At 42.4% G+C, this 22,810-nt stretch overlaps 1 non-coding gene across 1 annotated transcript; it reads right to left on the minus strand.

Moving 5' to 3' along the window:
• Positions 1-16,976: 16,976 nt before the first annotated feature.
• Positions 16,977-17,085, minus strand: LOC147938037 (small nucleolar RNA R71). Its single transcript, XR_015567634.1, has one exon. It is a non-coding gene; the product is annotated as a small nucleolar RNA R71 (small nucleolar RNA).
• Positions 17,086-22,810: the final 5,725 nt, after the last annotated feature.

The following is a 22,810-nucleotide window of genomic DNA, read 5'->3' on the forward strand; positions in this document are numbered from 1 at the left end:
ATCCTGTTGCTTGCTTGTTGTTTGATTCGTATTTGCATTGCTCTGTTTTTATTGTGTTGCTCTGTTTCCCGGATTATTCCAGCTCGACCCTGTACTCGACCTACACTCGGTCGAGTGCTTGCTCGAGTTCATCCCCAGAACTCTTGGTTTATGATTTTTAATTGTCCGGTTTTATCTCTAGTATCATTCTATTTGCATTTTTGTTTCATTTACTCATTGTCCTGTTCATTATTGTCTTGCATTAGTTCATCATAGTAGTTTCTATTTCTGTTCTAGCTTCATATAGTCATAATCATTCTGTTCCATTTACATTTAGCTCTTAGTTCTTGTAGTTTTTCTTTCTGCATCTTTACATTTTCATCTTAGGATTGTTAGTGACAAACAATCTTTGCATTTGGCTCAACTTAGATTCATATACATATCTTAATTATTCACAAACACTCATTTAGGATTGATACCTCTTATACTGCTACAGCATAAGAGGAATTGAAACACCCATCCATCCATCCATTCATATCTCACCATTGCATACATTCATCATCATTCATCACCCACATACAAAAAGCTTGTTTCATAAGGTCACTTCACATAATGGGAATTCACTTATCTTTGGGGATATTGTCCTTGCACTCTTCTTCGCCTTGACATTCAGAACTTCCATTTGCAATCCACCATGAGAGTCATCAACGCTCCTTAATCCCACAATTCTTTAGAGTCTCCAGAATCTCCATTGTCATCTCTTTACATAAATTAAAGCAATAATAAAAGGTGAAATCTTACCAAGGGAAAATTGATCAGAGGCTTGCAGACTCTCTTCAAGCCAAGACTTTCTCCGTATGATTCATTTCCTCTCCATTTTCTCACTTCCAAGGAATCTATTTCTCCCTAATTTTTTTTTTTAATCAAAGGTGTAGATGAATACTGGGGTCATCGGTAATTTACATACCCCTCGCTTCCAAGCTTTGTATGATCATTTGACTCAAAAAAGAATAATGAGGTCACAGGTAATATACCTACCCCTCTAAACTGATCAAAATCATCTCATCTTTTATTATCTCTCTTTTTTATCTTTTTTTTTAGAGTATTGAAGGGAAGAGAGAGGGGAACATACTATTGAAGAAGTGCAATGTCTTGTGTGGCTTGAATGTAGAGACCTAGTCCAATGTATACCAATTACCAGGGCTTGAAAATTAGTCTGGTTTAGGTCCTATAAAAGTTAGAGACAACGTTAGATCATCTGAATAATTTCGTTGACTTGAGACCTATACTAATGCTACTTTTTATTTTGTTGACTTGAGACCTTTTTCCATTTTTTACATCAATAATTTTGACGTTTTTATCGAGTCACATTTTTTTAGTCAAAACTAATAGGGGATTATGATCTTATTCTAACGGTTTATTTGATTTGGATTAACACTCTTATGACTCTTGATTATGCTTGACAACAGAACCGAAGTTTGGAAAGACTGTGAGCCGACTCAACAATCCCCCAAGTCCCTATTCGATGGATATTCAGATGATCTAACGTTGTCTCTAACTTTTATAGGACCTAAACCAGACTAATTTTCAAGCCCTGGTAATTGGTATACATTGGACTAGGTCTCTACATTCAAGCCACACAAGACATTGCACTTCTTCAATAGTATGTTCCCCTCTCTCTTCCCTTCAATATTCAAGCCACACAAGACATTGCACTTCTTCAAGGAATGAGTCAGTTGAGGAAGATCCTGAGAGGACTGAAAGTGAAGAAGAAAGGGAGCCAACCCTTAATGAGTTCATGAGGAGACACAAGGCCAAAGGGAAGAGGCCAGCAGTTGAGGTTGAACAAGAGGAGATTGAAAGTGAGAGTGAGGAAGAAGATGAAGAAGAAGAGCTAGAGGATGATGGAGAAGCAGAATCTTGTGGGTTGACAAAGAGGCAGTTGTATGAAGCTTTCATGAGAATGGAGTTCTTGGGGACTAGATATCCTCACTAGGAAACCATGGAAAAGCTTGCCACTGATGAAGATGTGGAGTATCTTTTTGAGAAGAGCAACTTAACCAAGTTCATGGGGCTTTGCATGGAGGGCTACAAGGAGGAAAGTTGTGAGTTTCTGGCCACTGTCAAGCTGCACACATATGCAAGGAAGGATGCTGAGGTTGGAGCTGGTCACATTTCCTTCACAATCAAGGGGAAGAAGCATGAGCTTTCAATGAAGAAGATAGCCAATGTGTTTGGTTTTGAAGTTGGGAGTAATAGAAGCTTGATGATACCAAGAGAGGAGCTCTATTCCGTTTGGGAAACCATTGGGGACAACAAACTCTACTCATCCTCCAATTCCAAGAATTCAAGGATAAGGAGCCCAGTCCTAAGATACTTCCACAAATCTCTTGCCAACACTTTCTTTGCTAGGAAGGAAACTGGGAATATCAATGAGGGTGAGCTTAAGATGATTGACATGGCTCTCAATGGGATCATCCTCAAGGCAAGAGATGGAACCATCATTCTTGGGAGCACTGTGGAGACTGATCTTGCAATGGTGCTCATAGACCAAATGATATATTTGAGAAGTTGGGTAGGCAAGTTGGAAAACAAAGGTTCAAGAGGAGCACTCACCATTGGAGGCATCATCACTCCAATTCTACAAGCTACCAAGGTCCCATTTAGAGGAGAAAGGGTCTCACCAAGATGGATTGACTAAAGCTACCTCACCTCCACTCTCATCCTAGCCAAGGAGATGCATCAAGGAAATCACATCTTCAATTTTGAGCTTCCAACACTTGGGAAGAAACAGTTGATCTTGCCTAACCAAGAGCTCACCACCATTCAAGAAGGGGCCAACATTGACTTTTGGCCAGCTGATGAGCACTTGTTTGATGGGATAGTTCAACCTAGAGTTGATGGAGCTGGAGATGTGCAAATGGCTGATGGAGAGGAGTAGTTCTACTTTCAAGATTATGAGCCCAACCCAAGGGATAGTAGAGGAGTGAGAGAGAATAGCAAGAGGTTGACACTTTTGCAAAGGGGGAACAAGTGGCATGGGAAGAGGTTTGACAAGCTTAAGAAGAAGGTGACCAACATGGCCAAGTCCATCAAGGGCCTCAAGAAGGAGATTGCTGAGCTGAAGAGTGGAAACTCATCTCCAAGCCATTCAAGCCCTTTGAGGAGGAGTAGCTCAACTAGAACACTTTCAAGAGTTGCAAACCCTGTGGAACCAGCTAGAGCTTCAATGTATGAGCCAAATCAGAGGAAGAGGAGTTCAAGTAGCCGAGAACAACAATTTTCGAGGCACTCGACCGGGTCACTCGAGCACCCACTCGACCGGGTCACTCGAGCACCCACTCGACCGAGCACCCCAAATGCACTCGGCCGAGTTCCAGCCCAGGTCACCATATGACTTCCCACCTCCAGCTGCTTATCCAGGCTATCCAGGTTACCCTCCCATCCCACCCCAGTACTTCATGGATCCAACACTCTACCAGCAGTTCAACCAGCAGCAAGCTCAGAATTTTGGCATCCGTAGTCCAGCTCGACCCCCCCACTCGAGCACGTACTCGACCGAGTGCAGGTCGATTGCAGTCGTCGAGCTGTCCCAATCTCCATCTCCAAGTTACCAACAAAACCCCAACTACACATTTGACAGCATGCAAGAGGATGTGGACAACTTTTTCCACAACCCTTGAGGTACCACTATCACCTTCACTTGTAAATATCATTGCATTTGACATTGTGTTTTGTTTTTAATCTTGAATCCTCAAACAATTTTCTTTCACACAGAGGACTGTGTGATTTAAGTTTAAGGGAGGGTTTGAGATAGCATTTGACATTGTGTTTTGAGTTCTTATTTCAAATTTTTAGCATCATCATGTTAAGTATTTGCATAGCATCTAAGGCATAGAATAACCCTAAAAATTTGAAATTTTTTTGCAAAAATCTTTATAAAAAAAGAGAGTGTTCATGTAGTTTGCATTGCATATTAGGATCTTGTTTAGCATGTTTCATGTAGGATTGTATAATATTTGCATTAGGGATCTATGATGAGTATTTCCTTGTTAGCTTGCTTAATTCACTAGACTAGGATCAATCTGCAAGTTAATAGTACTTTGATGCTAGTTGTGTGGTTAGAAGCATAAGATTGAACCAAGCCTTGAATTCCTGCATTGCATTTGGTCTAAATTGAAGCATGTTGTGATTTGACACCATTTCCTATTTATAAGAACCTAATATTTAATTTCAATTATCAATGTGTGCATTGCTTTAAACTCATGGATACCATATACATATTTGGATCATCTTTCTCCTTTTTACCACTCTTGTTGATCCAAGTAGCTGATTAACCATTGAATAAGAAGAAAAGAGAACCATAGCAAATAAGTAAGAATCCCCCATCCCACTAGAAAGATCAAATAAGAAAACTCTCCTAAGACTTGAAAACCAAAAGAGAAAATGGTGAAAGAAAAGAAGAAGTTAAAGGGTAGCACTAAGATCATTTGGGTTTAGATTGATAGGATAAACACTTTGGGTGCCTTTGGGTAGACAAGGTTTTGTTCTTGTATGTGTCTAAGTGTTCTTACCTTTAGCATTCTTCTAAAGCTCAATCCATTTTTTATGAGAGAACCTTGATATTGATAAGCCCCACTCTAAAAAGAGACCACCATTGTCTCAAAGCCTTTATCTCCAAGCCAAATGAGTTTAAGAATTGCATAGAATTGATTTATGTTCTAGATTAATGAATGTTAAAGGAAATGGTTGATTTGCATGCATGTGGACATCTAAGGCTCAAATCAGTAAAGGTTGTGATATGCTTGTCTAAAATCTTTAAGTATAGCTCATTCAACTTGCATCATAGTACTAGTAACTTGGACATTGATTCTAAATGGTCTATTTGCAAGCTTTAGGAGCTGAGATCCCACTTTAAAACCTCACCTACCTTCTTATGTCTTGATTATTTGCTTGAGGGCAAGCAAAGACTAAGTTTGGGGGTGTTGATGCTTATATATTTTACCCTGTTTTCCCTTAGTAAATTCACATCTTTTGCTATCCATTTTTACCATTATTGCATAGCTTTAGGACCAATCATGCATTAGAGTATAGTTGCATTGCATTTGCATCTTTTCATGCATAATCAGGTGATTTTGGAGCTTAAGGAGCATGGAAGCAATGCTGAGGAGAAGTGATGTGACCGCCGGACGCGGTCGTCTACCGAGTCGCACGGACGGACGGTCGCTGCGGATGGACGGAACGAAACTCTCTCGAGCCGAGGAATTTAGATGAGGCTTTCCTCGGACAAAGCTCGGAGATTTGAATCCAGTAAGGAAACAAACGGTGGATGCGAGAGATGAGCTGAAACGAACGAGCGGATCGAGAGATCCGGCCTTTGGTCTCGGCTTCGGTCGAGCAGTCTCGGTCGCGGTACGGACGATGCGGAAATCGGTTCCCAGAGTTTGAAGGTAAACTGCGGGAACGGCTCTCGGCAACGCGGCGGTAAGAATCCTTGGTGATGCGGTAAGGATTCTCGGTGATGCGATAAGGAAGGTGGAGTCGAAGTGAAAGTACAACAAGCGGTAGGAACCGGACGTGATACGGTAGAGATGGACGCGAAGGTGGTTTGATGCGACGACACACGGGAGATGGCTCGGCCCGTGATACGGTCAACTAGTCGATGTCGAACCCGGTTCGAGATCGGCTAGGGTTTCTCGGTAGTCAAGTCCCGGACTTGGACTAAGGAGAGAGGTGAGACAAGAACAAGATTCTCTCTTGTGAAATTTAATTCAATACTTCAAGTCTAATTTTTACAATGAGGGTTGATACCTTTATATAGTGAGGCTTACATAAGGAGACTCTAAAACCCTAGAGACGTGGCCATGATTAAACCATACACATGGCCAAAAAGCAAAAGCAAAGATAAAGCAAAGCAAAGACCAATCTAACGGTCATAGAGGGATCTAGAAGAAATTCAAAAGAAAAGAAGGGAAGGGGATAGGGTGGCCACGTCATTGGCTGGGACGTGGTGAAATAATCTTCACTTCCTTGGCTCCTAAGTCTCTCTTTAAGTGTTTCAAGATCACGAGCCAAGTGGGAATGAAGTGGAGATGCACTAGAGTCGCTGCCTCGTTAAAACCTCTTTGGTAAACCCATTGGGACAAACCCAAAGTAGGAAAAAGAGTACAGCTCCTTCTAATGGCTTAGGGGTGTCTTCACACTAGTGTGATGGTGAAGACACGCGAATCAAGCTTCCCAAAGCTGGTCAAGACTCAAGGCTCTTCATTGGTGATGCTAGCCATGAGCCATGGGGGGGGGGGGTGAGCTTGGGTTGAAATGTCCATTGGTGACTCGTCTTGCTCCGCCTTGATGATCCTGGGGGGGTGAGTGATGCCTCGTTGGTCGCCTACGCTAGCTCCTGGTCACCAGTGCAGGTTGTCCGAGAGTTTGAGAGGCGTCCGAGTGGTGGCCGGGTAGCGTCTGAGGGCTGTGAGTGTTCTTGGCCGAAGGACCGATCCCGTGATCACATCATTCCCTCCCTCTTGTAGAAGTTTTGTCCTCAAAACTGTGCTCATTACCTGGATCAACAAGGAAAAACCCAAGAATCAGCAGCATCAAAAGTTCAACCGTGGTTAATTTACCGGGATCAAAAGGAAACAGTAAGGCCTTGAGGGAAAAGGATAAGACTTCCCCGGTAAAGCCAGTGGCATTAAGCGTTGCGATCCCTTCATGAACCGTGGTTGCTTGCTGAGACTCTCCTGGATGCCAAACAAAGGTTTGATCCGCACCAAAGTTGAATGGACACTTCGCCATAGGACCATGTGCGGTAACGGCCTTGGCGCTAAGAGTGGAGAAGGATGGCTCGGTATAGGCGACTCCCAGCTGGAGCTTACTACTTGAAGTAGTCATGAACAATACCGAGTGAAAAGATCCATCAATGGCCATCTCCGGTGGCCTAGCTTGCTTGAAACTCCCCATTACTGAGCAAACTCCGGATAAGAAGTTGGTCGCGTAGGAAGACTCTTCATTGACTTCGCCTAATGCCTTGGTACGCGTATCGGGTGAGGACTCGCGCACAGTGCGATGATCCGAGCATTGCGACTGAGTGTCGGCTCGGTTTTGATCAGGAACGGTAAGGAACTGATCGTGAACCTCCTGAGACGTCGAACTTGTACCTCCGAGTGTATGAACTTGTTGGTCTGGAGGCTCGGCTGGCTTCTCTATGATCCCTCCCGGACCAATAACTCCCTTAGAACCGATTTGATGATCGAATTCTAGTCCTGAATTCAGCTCCCAGTGAGCTTGCACCGTTGGTGCAGCGTCCTCGATCAAGTCGGTGTTTGGCCAGCTCCGTGTCAAAACGCCTTGTTCTAGCCGGTAAGGAACTCGCGGGTCCGGTGTTGGTGAAGGCACAAGGGCTGAGTGTTGGTGCCGCAATGACTCTCCTTGCGTGTAAGATGACTCGACTTGGTCCAACAATTCTCCAAGATGTCGGAGTTTAGCTTGAATACCGGTCAACTCATCCGTGAAACTTGGTGCTCCGGGAGATTGTTTCGGCTTCCTTGAGGCTTGCTCCCTCAACTTAGTCCGTGATTCCACATTGCTCGCCTTGGCTTTTTCTTGACCGCGGCTTGACTTATGGCCCGGTGTTGCGCGTGGTGTCCAGCTCGGAAGACTTTGGTTCCGAGTGCGGTAGGCGCTTGTCTTGCTCGTCGATGCGTACGGTGACCAGGTCGGCAACCCATGGATGCGACTCGGGTATTTCTCCGGCTGCTCTCGATGGTGTCGGGGTGGTGCGTAGTAACTTCCCAAGTCATCACTGTCGGAATCATCATAGCGGTTTGACCTTGGCTCGCTATGGCGCACAGCTCGGGACATTGATGGCCAATAGTAGTCCGATGATCCTCGATCATGTTCCATTTGGTCAGGCCCTTCTTCGTAGTCCTCTGCGTACCATGATGCGTTCTCGGTAGCCTCTGGATCGGTACCATGATGTTCGTGGTACCATGGCTCGTCTTTGGTGGCCTCTTGCTCCGGGTCGCTGCCTTGGTACTCTTCGCACCATGGTTCATCATCGGAGTAAGGATCCGCATACTCCATACTTGATCAATGTCAAATCAAGCATTCAGCTATCAATCGCGGACTTGGAACTCGGTACAGTCGACGGTACGGACGGCCAATGTTGGTCGGACGACGGTATGGACGGCGGACACGGACGATGATACGAGGTATGGTCGGCCGATGCGATGGCTGGTACGGACGGCTGGTACGGACGGCCAATGATGGTCGGACGTCGGTACGGATAGCCGGTGCGATCGACTGATACGGATGGCCGATGATATACGGTCGGCCGACGGGGGTCAGTCGATGATACAGTCGGCTGGTGCGGCAATGGTACGGACGGCCAACGGTTATCGGACGTCGGTACGGACAGCCGGTGTGAGCGGCTGATACGGACAGCTGGGTCGATGACTCGTCCGGTGGCTCGATAGTGATCAGACTAAGATACACAATACGCGATAAGGGCTTGGACGATGATACGCGGGTGATGATACGTGCTCTGGACGTTGATACGCGGATTGCTCGATCGGTGGCTCGGTCGTGACGTGGCGATGGTACCTCGTCAAAGCAAAACGAATATTCGTGAGCAAAAACGCGTCCAAAAGATGATGGATAAGATATTTATCTAGGCAGTCAATGATTGAGGACAGCAACACAAGATGACAAACTATGACTAAGCAAAAAGAAACCTACACGCGCCTAAAAGCAAACTCACGCACAAAAAGCAAAACTTTTTGGGACCACAACACAAACCCAAAAGCAAACGCGCTACTTTATCGATCTAATAAGTCCTAGGCAAGAAATATGACGAACAAAACTCAGAAATAAACAAAGCGACGACTCAACAAACGATCTATCGAGGAAACTAAGCATAAAACAAAAACTGTCGGACCTAACGACGCTAAAGATGAAACTAATGAACCGCAAAGACACAGAAACGAAAGCTTTAACAAAGGAAGGAGTTTCTCGGTTAGAAAGACACAACCTTTGAGTCAGGAGCTTTTAGAGCTCTGATACCAAGCTGATGTGACCGCCGGACGCGGTCGTCTACCGAGTCGCACGGACGGACGGTCGCTGCGGACGGACAGAACGAAACTCTCTCGAGCCAAGGAATTTAGATGAGGCTTTCCTCGGACAAAGCTCGGAGATTTGAATCCAGTAAGGAAACAAACGGTGGATGCGAGAGATGAGCTGAAACGAACGAGCGGATCGAGAGATCCGGCCTTTGGTCTCGGCTTCGGTCGAGCAGTCTCGATCGTGGTACGGACGATGCGGAAATCGGTTCCCGGAGTTTGAAGGTAAACTGCGGGAACGGCTCTCGGCAACGCGGCGGTAAGAATCCTTGGTGATGCGGTAAGGATTCTCGGTGATGCGATAAGGAAGGTGGAGTCGAAGCAAAAGTACAACGAGCGGTAGGAACCGGACGTGATACGGTAGAGATGGACGCGAAGGTGGTTTGATGCGACGACACACGGGAGATGGCTCGGCCCGTGATACGGTCAACTAGTCGATGTCGAACCCGGTTCGAGATCGGCTAGGGTTTCTCGGTAGTCAAGTCCCGGACTTGGACTAAGGAGAGAGGTGAGACAAGAACAAGATTCTCTCTTGTGAAATTTAATTCAATACTTCAAGTCTAATTTTTACAATGAGGGTTGATGCCTTTATATAGTGAGGCTTACATAAGGAGACTCTAAAACCCTGGAGACGTGGCCATGATCTAAACCATACACATGGCCAAAAAGCAAAAGCAAAGATAAAGCAAAGCAAAGACCAATCTAACGGTCATAGAGGGATCTAGAAGAAATTCAAAAGAAAAGAAGGGAAGGGGATAGGGTGGCCACGTCATTGGCTGGGACGTGGTGAAATAATCTTCACTTCCTTGGCTCCTAAGTCTCTCTTTAAGTGTTTCAAGATCACGAGCCAAGTGGGAACGAAGTGGAGATGCACTAGAGTCGCTGCCTCGTTAAAACCTCTTTGGTAAACCCATTGGGACAAACTCAAAGTAGGAAAAAGAGTACAGCTCCTTCTAATGGCTTAGGGGTGTCTTCACACTAGTGTGATGGTGAAGACACGCGAATCAAGCTTCCCAAAGCTGGTCAAGGCTCAAGGCTCTTCATTGGTGATGCTAGCCATGAGCCATGGGCGGGGGGGGGGGGGGGTGAGCTTGGGTTGAAATGTCCATTGGTGACTCATCTTGCTCCGCCTTGATGATCCTGGGGGGGTGAGTGATGCCTCGTTGGTCGCCTACGCTAGCTCCTGGTCACCAGTGCAGGTTGTCCGAGAGTTTGAGAGGCATCCGAGTGGTGGCCGGGTAGCGTCCGAGGGCTGTGAGCGTTCTTGGCCGAAGGACCGATCCCGTGATCACATCAAGAAGTGAGGCAATCATGAAGGAAAAGCAAGATAGTTAAGGCTGAAGAACCAAGGTCCAGAGTCCCACTCGACCGCCCACTCGACCAGACACTCGACCGTGTGCAGAGAGGGACTTGACCGAGTGGAACCTGCATGAGAGAAGCCAACTCGACCGGTCACTCGACCGAGCACCGGGTCGAGTTGGCCGAGCCGCCTAGCTATTTTGTCTTTTTGCATTTTTAGGGCTTCCACTAATTTTTCTATATAAGGGCTTGTACCAGCAGCCACCCAAGGAGTCCAGCTTTTTAGATAGTCAAAAACCTAGTTTTTACCCTTTTGGGAATTATTCCTTTTGCACTTTTATTTTTATTAGATCTTGTACTTCTTTTAAGAGAGAAAACACTAGATTCTTCAATATTGTTGGTTCCATAACTTTCAGAATATTGAGAATTCAAGTTTGATTCTTTCTCCAATATTGTAGATTTTTGCTTTATCTTTCATTTGATGCAAGTTTCAGTATTTTCTGGGTTTATGACTTTGATGTTCATCATGTGTTCTTGTGAGTAGTTGCTTAGGATCTTAAGGATGGGTTAGGCTGGATTGTGTTTGAGGTGTGTTTGATTTGGTCAAGCTTGATTGTGGTAGAATCTCTTCTAGGCTAGATGTTCTTAATGCTGATCCTATAACTGAGAGGGTAGGGTTTGATTTCAAGCATCTTAGCATCATACCAATGTTTAAGAAGCATAGATAAGGCTAGATCTAGAGCTTACCATTAGGCCTGCTAAGAGATTAGAGGTCTTGTTTGGTATGAGACATATTGCTTAATGCCTGCTTGTGTAGATTCTTTACTTTGTGAGAACAAGTCTAGAGATGCATAGGTTTGATTGTTTCTTGCCATGAGAGTGGATTAAACTTGTCTTAGAAATATATGTCTAGAGATTAGCTTAAAGTTTGCTTGAGATTTGTTGACCAAGTTAGATGACCTCATTCATTAGTCCAGCCCATGAATACCTCCTCAAGGCCTTCCTTGTTTATTGATTTTTAAGTCTTAATCCTGCTGTTTGATCGTTGTTTGATTCGCTTGTGTATTGCTCTGTTTTTCTTGTATTGCTCTTTTTCACGGATTTGCCCAGCTTGACCCTGCACTCGATCTACACTCGATCAAGTGCTTGCTCGAGTTCATCCCCAGAACTCTTGTTTATGATTTGTAGTTGTCCTGTCTTATATCTTGTCTCATTCTATTTGCATTTCTGTTGCATTTACTTATTGTCCTGTTCATTACTTGTCTTGCATTAGTTCATTAGTATAGTTTCTATTTCCGTTCTAGCTTCATATTAGTTATAATCATTCTGTTCCATTTTCGTTTAGCATCTAGTTCTAGTAGCTTTACCTTCTGCTCTTTACATTTCATCAATAGGACTGTTAGTGACAAACATCCTTTGCATACTTGGCTTAACTTAGGCTCATATACACATCTTGATTGTTCACAGCTCTCAGATTGGATTGACACCTCTTATACTGCAACTGCATAAGGGGAATTGAAACACCTTACCATCCATTCATTCATATCTTACCATTGCATACATCCATCAAACCATCACCCACCAAATATATCTTGTTTCAGGAGTGCATGTTGATGCAGGGGAAAGAGGGGTGGGGGGGGGGGGGGGGGTTTAGCCTATACTTAACGGCAGTTGCGAAAGCATGTGGGCAACTTATCTACTCATGATATGGAGATAGCAGCTATGGTTTTCGCTTTAAAATCTGAAGGTCTTATCTGTATGTCAAAAAGGTACAAGTGTGTATAGATCATAACAGCCTGAACTATATCTTCACTCAGCATGAGCTAAATTTGAGGCAAAGGCGGTGGATGGAGTTAGTGGTAGACTATGATATGGATATATCTTACCATCCCGGTAAAGCTAATGTGGTTGCATATGCTCTGAGGTGGAAGCAGACAGCTTCGGGTCAGGGGCAGGCTATTGAGTCGTTGGTGAGTGGGATTAGTACCCTGAGGTTGTGTGATATCTCACAAGAGTCATTGGATTTAGAGGCAGGAGATAGAGTACTTTTAAGTAGAGTTCGGTTGGCTCAAGAGATTGATGTGGAGCTGGTGAATTCCGCTAAAGATGCAAGTTTTGAGTATCAGGTGTCTGCTAATAGGATTATCCTTGTGCATGGTCAGGTTTGTGTGCCCAAGGATGACGGTCTCAGGCAGAAGATTCTGAGAGAAGCTCATTCGAGCAAGTTCTTTGTTCATCCAGGAGCGACTAAGATGTATCGTGATCAGAAATGGTATTATCATTGAGTCGGGATAAAGAAGGATGTCGCTAACTAGGCCGGGAGATGTGATACCTGGCAGTTAGTGAAGGCTGAGCATCAGGTGCCGGGTGGCCTGTTGTAGAGTTTACCCATTCCAGAGTGAAAGTGGGATATGATCACGATGGACTTAATGGTTGGTTTGCCTGTTTTAAGGAATATAGATGTTATTTCGGTGATTGTGGATCGTCTGACCAAGTTTGCACATTTTCTGGCCATGAAGACTGATGGAGCGGCAGTTTTGGCTAAGAAATATGTGAGGAAGATAATACGGTTGCATGGTGTGCCTATGAGCATAGTGTGCCTGTGAGCATAGTGTCAGATAGAGATTCCATGTTCACTTTGGCATTTTGGAAAGTTTTTCTGGCAAAGTTTGGCACTATGGTGCATATGAGTACAATTTACCATCCTCAGACAAATGTTTACTCAGAGAGAACGATTTTGATGCTGGAAGATTTGCTGAGGATGTGTGTGCTTGATTGGGGTGGTAACTAGGCTGATCAGTTGAACCTGGTCGAGTTTTCTTACAACAATAGTTATCAAACGAGTATTAGTATGACTCCTTATGAGGCGTTGTATGGGAGGCCATGTCGAACACCATTATGTTGGACTCAGATGGGGGAGACGAACATACTGGATGCAAGTTTTGTTCAGAAGATCACATAGAAGATCCAGATGCTCAAGCTGAACATGAAGGAGGCTCAATATCGGTAGAGGAGTTATGCTTATCAGAGGAGCAAGGACATTGAGTTTCAAGTTGGAGATAGACTGTACCTCAAGATGGCCATGTTGTGGGGTCCGAACAAGTCATTGACAGAGACTAGGGTGAGTCTGAGGTACATGGGTCCGTTCAAAGTGGTTGAGCGGGTCAGACTAGTTACATATAGGCTGGAGTTTCCTCAGATTAAGCCTGCGTTCCACAAGGTCTTCCATGTGTCGATGCTGAGGAAGTGTCTTCAAAAGGATGACGAGTTGTTGGCTAAGATTTCTGTAGATCTTCAACTCAACATGACTCTTGAGGCGAGACTGGTGAGGCTTCTCGAAAGGCGGATCAAGGAACTTTGGGGGAAGAAGATTCTATTGATGAAAGTCCAGTGGGACTGTGATGGAGTGTTGGAGGAGACTTGGGAGTCAGAGGCGAGGATGAAGGCAAAGTGCAAGAAGTGGTTCGAGAAGCAGGTCGAGGCCTGAGCATGCCTATCCTTTGTTTCCAATTTTTTTTTTTGTTGGCTTGGTCTCGTTGTATCTTATTTTTCATTCTGTATTTTCGTTGAAGTTATAATGATAATGAAACATTCATGATTAATAAGATGAGTATTTCTTTATTTGACTTGTGTTATCATGGAAAAGGAAATAGTTTCAGGTTTCTATAAATGGAAAGTTTACATAATTAGAAAGTGCTACAAATATAAAGTTTTATATGAATTAGAACTTTGCTGTTTTTGGAAAGTGTTGTGATATTTGTAGTGATCCTTCGGGATTTTTGCCTTGGTGGTGGTCTTGGTGACATTTTTTATTATGGCGGTTGTCTTGGTGACGTTTGTCCCTTGATAGTGGTCTTAGTGACGTTTTGTGCCATGGCGGTGGTTTTGGTGATGCTTGTGAGTGGTAGTGGTCTTGGTTACACTGGATACTTTGGTGGTGGTCTTGTTGATGTCGTATACCATGGTGGCGGTCCCATTGACGTTTGTTTGGCCTTGGTGGTGGTCCTGTTTGATATTGTTTTGCCTTGGTGGCGGTCATGTTGGACATTGTTTGATCTTGGTGGCGGTCCTTGATAACATCATTATTTTACTCATATTAGCTATAGTTTCATATGCATTTAGGAAGAGTTTGATGAGATTTCAGGAATAAAAGGTCTATTATCAAGTATTTCAAGTTTCAAAAAGGTTTTACAGGTTTTATAGCAATTTGGACCAAAAGACAAGGAAAATACGTTTTAGGAAAGTTTCAGGGCTCTTCAGTACGGGCCACTTTTGAAGACCTTCCTAAACTCACATTTTGACGTTCTTGGAGTCTATGGAAATCTCGAAGAGTCATATTTCTCTTCGAAGTAGAATCAAGTCAATCCATCCATTTATCCGGAAGTCATGCCCGATTTACCAAAACGTGTTATAAACCAATGTAAGAAGAACCGACCAGCCGATGGGCTTTTATTCAAGGCCAGACCAGCGACCATCAAGGCGGCCCATTCTAAACCTCATCCACGGTCCAGAAGCCTCTTTCACCGCCCCTTTCCTGCACTCAAGAAGAAAAGACGTTTCTACCCTTACAAACCCTAACCCTAGACAAAACCCTATAAATACTTTTAAGACCTAGGGTTTTCAAGATGTGCTTCCTTTGTGCCTCTTTGTTCTTCATCCACACCACCAGAAGCGGACCTAGAGACGACAAGAGACTCCTCTTCAGCCGTCGAAGCTTGTCCTCTCTCAGCTCCTCTTAGAAGCCATCGCCGAAGACACCAATCTCTTTCTACTCTTTCTAGTTCTTTCATACTATCATTGCTTTTGGGATCAAGTTACTTCTGTGACGATAGAGAAGTTTCCTTTGAACCCCTTTTTGTTTATTTATTCATTTTTGATGCTATACTTTATAATATCAATGTCGTTTCTTTGCATCATAAGCGAGTAGTTTTATTTGTTGGGTTTAATGGGGTGATTAAGGGGGAATTCATGGTTCGCTTCAATTAGGTTGTTAGATCTTATTTTCGGTTTTGTATTAGAGTTCTTTTGGGACATCTTTATCTTAATGCATGTGCTTGGATTGATCACCAAGTGCTGATCTAGAGAACGGGAGCGTTAACCGCATTATCGTACTTCTCCGAACTAGTATTATACCGAAATCTCGTGTCGTAACCTCTGTAAGTTGAGTTGCGGAGTTTGGTGAATGTATCGAACTTGTTTATCTAGCTGGTTGACATGCGTCGTTTCCTGCGAAAGTTGAGTAACGGAGTATGAAGACTTTAGACTTTCATTCTATGAAAATAGCTTGTTAGTTCATTAGTGTTTCGTAGTTGAGAACCTAGACCGAATTTAGTATTTACTTGTTAGATCTTACACTTAATATTGCTTAGAATCATGAAAACCCTGAGATGACTCCCAAAACGCCCAACGCCTTAGTCTTATAGTTTTAAATCGTTTTTATTTATTTGCAATAGATATTAGGAAAACCAAAACCCCAATCTCTTATTTAGTCTTAGCCCCTATAGTTCTTTCTCTTTTAATTCAATTTGTGTTTGCTATTACTCTCTGTGGGATCGATCCTAAAATACTACAATTGATTAACTGTGCACTTTCAGTCGTCGTGTAGTCTTTTCAGGTAAAAGATTTGGAGTGAAATTCTACACAAATCAAAGTTTTTTGGCGCCGTTGCCGGGGAGTAACTAGCTGCCCATTGAATTTGATAAGAACTCTCGTCTAAGATAATTTGATTTTTTCAATTTTAATTTTAATTTTCTTGTTTTTCGATAACCTCTATTTTCCCTTTTAGTTTCTGTTTTTGGATTTTGTAGTGCATGACTAGGAGTCAACCCTCCAGAACCGTATCTCCATTTCAAGACATTAATCGACTAGAACGTGAAATTAGGAAACTTCGAAGACAATAACTCATGGCCGAAGAAAGGAGCCAGGACCAAGGTCCCCTTAACCTCGACCAACCGCTGATACCTCCTGCCCTCAACGAGCAAACAGAACCAATTCTTGCACAAGGTGGCAACCCCCACCATGCAGCCGCTGATCCACAACTCGACCCTTAAGTTGGCCGAGACCATCAACAAGCTCCTCGTGATGCTAATCCTCTAGGCGTGGGAGACAACCTCGATGTTCCTCCTCACCAGCCTTCTCTCATCGCTAATCCACCACTACCTCCAGTTGGCGGAAGACAACCTGCTTATGTGCCCCCTCTAAGACGTGCCACACCTAACCGTACCATAGCCGTCTATGATGCTCCAAACCAATTCGTTCAATACCGTGCTGCCATCCATATCACTCATCCTCCACGACGTGATTACGAGATTAAACCTCAAATTATTTGTTTGGTGAAACAAAATCAGTTCCATGGCCTTAGTACCGAACATCCGATGGACCACATTGATCTTTTTGAAGAAATCTGCTCTACAACAAGAACCAATGGAATTCCCGAAGATTACTTGAAGTGTAAGCTTTTTCCCTTCTCTCTAGCCGACAAGGCTCATAGATGGTTAAAGTCTCTACCACCTGGATCGATTACTAGCTGGGAAGGATGCAAGTCAGCTTTTCTCAACCACTTCAACACCAAGTCAAGATCCAACTCTCTTCGTAACAAGCTGCAAAGTTTTCAACAAGGACCGGTGAAATCTTTTAATGAAGCATGGGAACGTTTCAAGGACTATGAACGTGACTGCCCCCATCATGGTTTTGCTCAAGGTAACCTCTGAAGTACCTTCTATAGAGGATTACACCCTAAATATCAACTTTCACTCGACACGGCCAGCAATGGTGATTTCACTACGAAGACAGTTCAAGAAGGACGAGCTCTCATCGACAACCTTGCCGCAAGTAGTAGCAACACTTGCACTGATTTTGATAGAACCATCCGTTCTAGCAATTCCGACTCCAAGGAGATTGCTGATCTTAAGAACATGATGAACCAACTTCTAAGGAACCAAAAACGTGGAGTAAACTCTTGTGAGACTATTAACAATGGAAACATGGAGCCTTTCCAAGAAGATTCTTATGACCAAGAAGAAGAAGTCAACTATGTTGGTGCTCAAGGATACTACCAAAACCGAGGGTACAACAACAACTTCAACAACAATTTTAGAAATACTTCTCACCTTTCTTATAGGAACCCAAATGTGGAGAATCCCCAAGATCAGAACTATCCTCAGCAAGCTAACCGCTTTCAAGGCAACAATTTTGGTGGAAACAACAACAACTTTCAGCCGAGATCTCAATTTAACAACAACAAGCCGCCTTTCCAATCCGGACCAGCCCAGGCGCCTACCTCTCAAGCTGATGCCAACGTCGATATAAAGATGCAAGAACTCCTTGTTGCTTTTCAAAAGTAATCAAGACACATCAACTCAAGGATGGATAACATCTATACTGAATTGAATGGGAAGTTTGAAAGCATTTCTATCCATGTCAAGAAGCTTGAAACTCAAGTCTCTCAAATCGCTAATGCCGTACCACGCCAAGTTGGTGTACTTCCGGGAAAACCTGAAGAGAATCCTAAAGGATATTGCAACGCTATCTCAGCCGTACCAGCTCTCACCTACCGTGAACCCAACCATATGGTACCACTCTTTGACTCTTATGAGAATGTTATTCGTATGACATGTCCATTTGATGGAGAAACGGCAAGCCACTACCCATTAAGGAGACTACCTAAAGCTGAAGACCCAAGACGTTTTGTTTTCTCCTCCTCCATAACATGCATTGAATTCTCTAACTCTCTTTGTGATTCTGGTGCTAATGTTAATGTTATGTCAAGAAGTGTAGCTGAAAAGCTAGGATTGCAAGACATATCGCCATCCAACTTCAGTTTAGTCTTTGGAGACTCATCAAAAGTTCCTGATGGATTAGTCCGAGACCTACAACTTGTAGTAGGAGATTGCATAGTTCCTACAGATTTTAACATCCTAGAGATAGAAGACAAGACCGAGAGACCTTTGATTTAAGGAAGACCATTCCTAGCTACTGTTGGAGCCATCATCGACCACAAGTCAAAGAGGACAACCTTTGCTAACATCAACAAGAAGAAGTCATATCCGACTATCTCTAAGCCGAAGCTATGGCCAACTAACTCGTTACATGAAGAACCGATGGATCCTAACATTGACAAGCTGAAGCAATTCAACCAAGGAGAATCCACAAGTATCAACAATCTGCCACCCAAGCAACCGAAACCGCCTAAGCCACCAGGAATTTCCAAGATCAAGATCATAGTTCCTCCTCAGCTAAGCAAAGAAAGCAAGGAACAGATCTAAGAGATGATAAGGCATATTAAAGAAGTTTTTCTTCATGCAAAAGTTTTAGAAACTTCTGCAAAAGGACAACTTGTTATTGAAGCTGGAGCAGACTATCAAGATATCAAAGGAGCCGAAGGAGCATTGATTCCCGATGCTAACTCTTCTCAAGCCTAACTTGGCCGCCAACGTCGAGCCAACGACGTTAAACAAGCGCGTTACTTGGGAGGCAACCCATGTCTAGTAAGTTTTTATTTTTAGGATTTATTTTCTTTTACTGTTAATATTTTTGCATTTTAGTTTCAGGTTTATATAAAAAAAAAACACACACAAAAAAATAGAAAATAGAAAAGCCAAAAAGAAGGAAGAAGTTCCCATGGATTGGCAATGCACACTATGACTAGTGGCAAGTACCACCTACTGACCGGCCATGTTCAACTTGACTGATGTATGCTGAAGGCGACGGATCATCACCATCCTTGAGTGACTGATGCCGAGAGTCCCCACCAGCCATACCAACCGTAGCCAACGCCATGTCCTATCCTACGTACTGTGTACTACATACTATGTACCGCATACCCTACCCACCGTACCAGCTGCTATGTCCGCGACCATCATCCGTGTACCGCGAGACAACTCCCAACCATCACCATTCTTTTACTTAGATTTGTTTTTCTTATTTTTATTTTATCATTATTATTGATGGTTTTAGGTTTTTGTTTCAAGGAGGATGCATTTAGAGATATATCAAATACAATTCGAATGAACATAGCCTAGTTCATACTCGATGTCAAGCAACCAAAGGAAGTACAAATGGTTAGTCACCACATTTTCATTACCACAGCCGACCTCTAAGACAATATTTGGGCAACCATAAAACGTCTAAGAGTCGACACAACATCATTCCATCCAGGTGATGTTGTTCTTAAACCCTACACTTTTCCTTATGCTTTTTAATCCTCAACTCTTTCTTTTTTCCCACCGAGGACGGTGTGATTTAAGTCTGGGGGGAAGGATGTTCCATCCTATACTAATGCTACTTTTTATTTTGTTGACTTGTGACCTTTTTCCATTTTTTACATCAATAATTTTGACGTTTTTATCGGGTCACATTTTTTTTAGTCAAAACTAATAGGGGATTATGATCTTATTCTAACGGTTTATTTGATTTGGATTAACACTCTTATGACTCTTGATTATGCTTGACAACAGAACCGAAGTTTGGAAAGACTGTGAGCCGACTCAACAATCCCCCAAGTCCCTATTCGATGGATATATAGATGATCTAACGTTGTCTCTAACTTTTATAGGACCTAAACCAGACTAATTTTCAAGCCCTGGTAATTGGTATACATTGGACTAGGTCTCTACATTCAAGCCACACAAGACATTGCACTTCTTCAATAGTATGTTCCCCTCTCTCTTCCCTTCAACAGTATTTTCTGGGTTTATGACTTTATGACTTTGATGTTCATCATGGTAGGGTTTGATTTCAAGCATCTTAGCATCACATCAATGTTTAAGGAGCATAGATAACGCTAGATCTAAGGATGTAGGCATTTGTTGAACCTCGTTAAAAGAAAAATTGTATGTGTCTCTTGTCTCTTCTGCACTAACAAGTGGTTCTTGTTAAAACAAAGGTACAAGAACAAGTGCAAAATATGTTGATGATGAAAACATTATCTGATGAGGACATCCCAACTGAACCGGATGGTCCAACAAAACTGGACAAAGAATCTAAACCGGAAGCACCACAAGTCTTTGATGGAGCCATTACAAGACAACGAGCTAAAGTGCTTCAACACAAGTTCAACAAGTATGTGGAAAAACTCATGGAACAAGTCAGCTCATCACCACCTCCACATGAGCCATTGGGTCGAGCTATTTTCTCTACAATTCAAGACCAACATGAAGAAGACATTGCACCACCTTCCACCGTGAATCGTGACTTGGATTCAGTTCGGAGTGACTTTTGGCCACTGGTGGGCTCGCAGGCCCAAGCCCACAACTTCCTTGTGATCAACATAGAGGATGCATGAAGACTAGGAGAACGTCTAGAACCAAGGCTTGATGAACAAGCTCAAGACTTTCCTTCGTTACCGATCTGTGAAGGTAAGTTTTTGAATTATTTCCATTTTACTTTAACGAGTTTATTGCTTTGATTTTGCAGGATTAAATTAGCCATATTTAGTTATTCTAATTAAGACTGTTGCACAATAAACTCTAGAGTCTAGAGTATTGTTTTATTTTAATTTTTTTATCTTTTCTTTATTTTTTCTTCTTTCTTGTAATTGCCTATAAAGGCCACCGTGTGTATCATTATTTTTCACGATGAAATAAAATAAGAACTTTCTTCTAAGCTTGCCGTAGTTTGTGCAGCCGCTTCGTTCTCAGCTTTGTCGAGACCCGATACTCCATAGCTAGAGAAACCTTTGTGTTTTATCACGAGAATCTCGCAGCTCGTGTGGTGCACCTCGTCTTCCCCTGGTTACGTGTTTGTTCGTGGTTTGGAGGCTTGAGCAGCTTGTCCCTTAACCACTCCATCCTTGGTTCGAGAAGTTTGGCGACGAAACCTGTTCGTACCAGCCGAGTTAGCTCGAGCTTGTATCATTATCTGATCTACAGTAGAAACAATCAATGATGAAATATTACTCCTGAAAGATAGAGAAATCGGATTGTATAAGATCAGTTCTTTCATGAAATCTTGAGGTTGCAGATTTGACATCTGATGAAAGAGAACTTATCTCAAGATGCTTACATAATCTTACATAGAAAAATGGTCTTATAGTACCATACTATGAAGAAGAGTTGAAAGAGAAAGATTTACAAGGAGAGTATGAATAACTTCTATGTATAAGATGATTTTTTGGAAGATTGTATGTAAAAGAAGATTTGGACTTAAAGTTCAAATATATCTTCTATATGAATGGGGTGCAAATGACTTGAAGTTCAATGACCCGAGAGAATATATGATAATCATATGAGTTTGTAAACTAAAGCTCTGTTTATTACAGTTTAGAAAAGCTGATATATATGATCACAATGCGTAACCTGAAGATGATGCTTCCAGGGGAAGAAATATGGTTATGTGCGTGGTTGTGCTCTTTTCCCTTCTCATGGTTTTTATCCCATTGGGTTTTTGCATGAAAGGTTTTTAACGAGACAACAAAGAACACGCAAAAGATAAACGTCTTGAGAGGAATATTATGATTTCAATAGTGAAAGACTATCATCTTCAAAGTCTGTAACATACATTGATTAGATCGTGAGAGACGAAGATAATGATCAAGATGAGTCATTTAAGAGACCAATAGCCTACAGAAAAATGGTGATGTATGGTGATATACATGTCCTACAAATTTCTTCAAATGAAGATTTGGAGAACCATTTACTAAGACGTTTTCAACCATTACTTCAAGAAGTTACTTCATTATATTGGATTGCGAACATATCGAAGATTTCAAGTGATGTACTCAAGAGGGGGAGTAAAAGCGCGCTGCACTTTTTTTCCCTTAACCATGGTTTTTTCCACTGGGTTTTCCTGGTAAGGTTTTTAACAAGGCAGCATCTCACATGCGCATTTGGAACTATATTTTTATAATGGTCATCTATGGGCGAGTGTTATGAATATTCTATATTGTATGGATGCCTATTATCGGCCCATTAGTAAATCAACCTAAAACCTTAAAGTTGTATTATTATATATATGTTATATCCTATGGATAGATTAATATACAATAGAATTATTCCCCTAAACCTTTGTTTATAACAATATGATACTATAATTGATTTTCCTAATATAACATTTGATGGGCAAAATTACTTTTCGCAAAGAGATTTGATTTTGTTATTTTGTGAACAAACTAAACATGTTTTTTAAGCTGGTTTTTAACTTGGATTTTGCAAAGAGATTTGGATTTTAAACTTAGATAATATTTGAGTAAAAACTGATTTATTTTACATTTAAGTTTAGAGTTTAAAAACAGTTTTTAGTTGATTGAATCCTATTTAATTGATTGATTTAATATCCCATTATTTCCTGAGAATTTCCCTAAACCTAAGGTTTTTAATCCCTTGAACTTATACAACTTTAGTTTAATATTTTGCATTTCTATTTTTAATTCAAATAAACTTGTTTAGTGTAATAACAAAAACTCTATAATTTATTGTGTG

The sequence above is a fragment of the Camelina sativa genome, chromosome 9, assembly GCF_030686135.1.
Source record: "Camelina sativa cultivar CO46 ecotype springtype chromosome 9, ASM3068613v1".
Taxonomy (NCBI): Eukaryota; Viridiplantae; Streptophyta; class Magnoliopsida; order Brassicales; family Brassicaceae; genus Camelina; species Camelina sativa.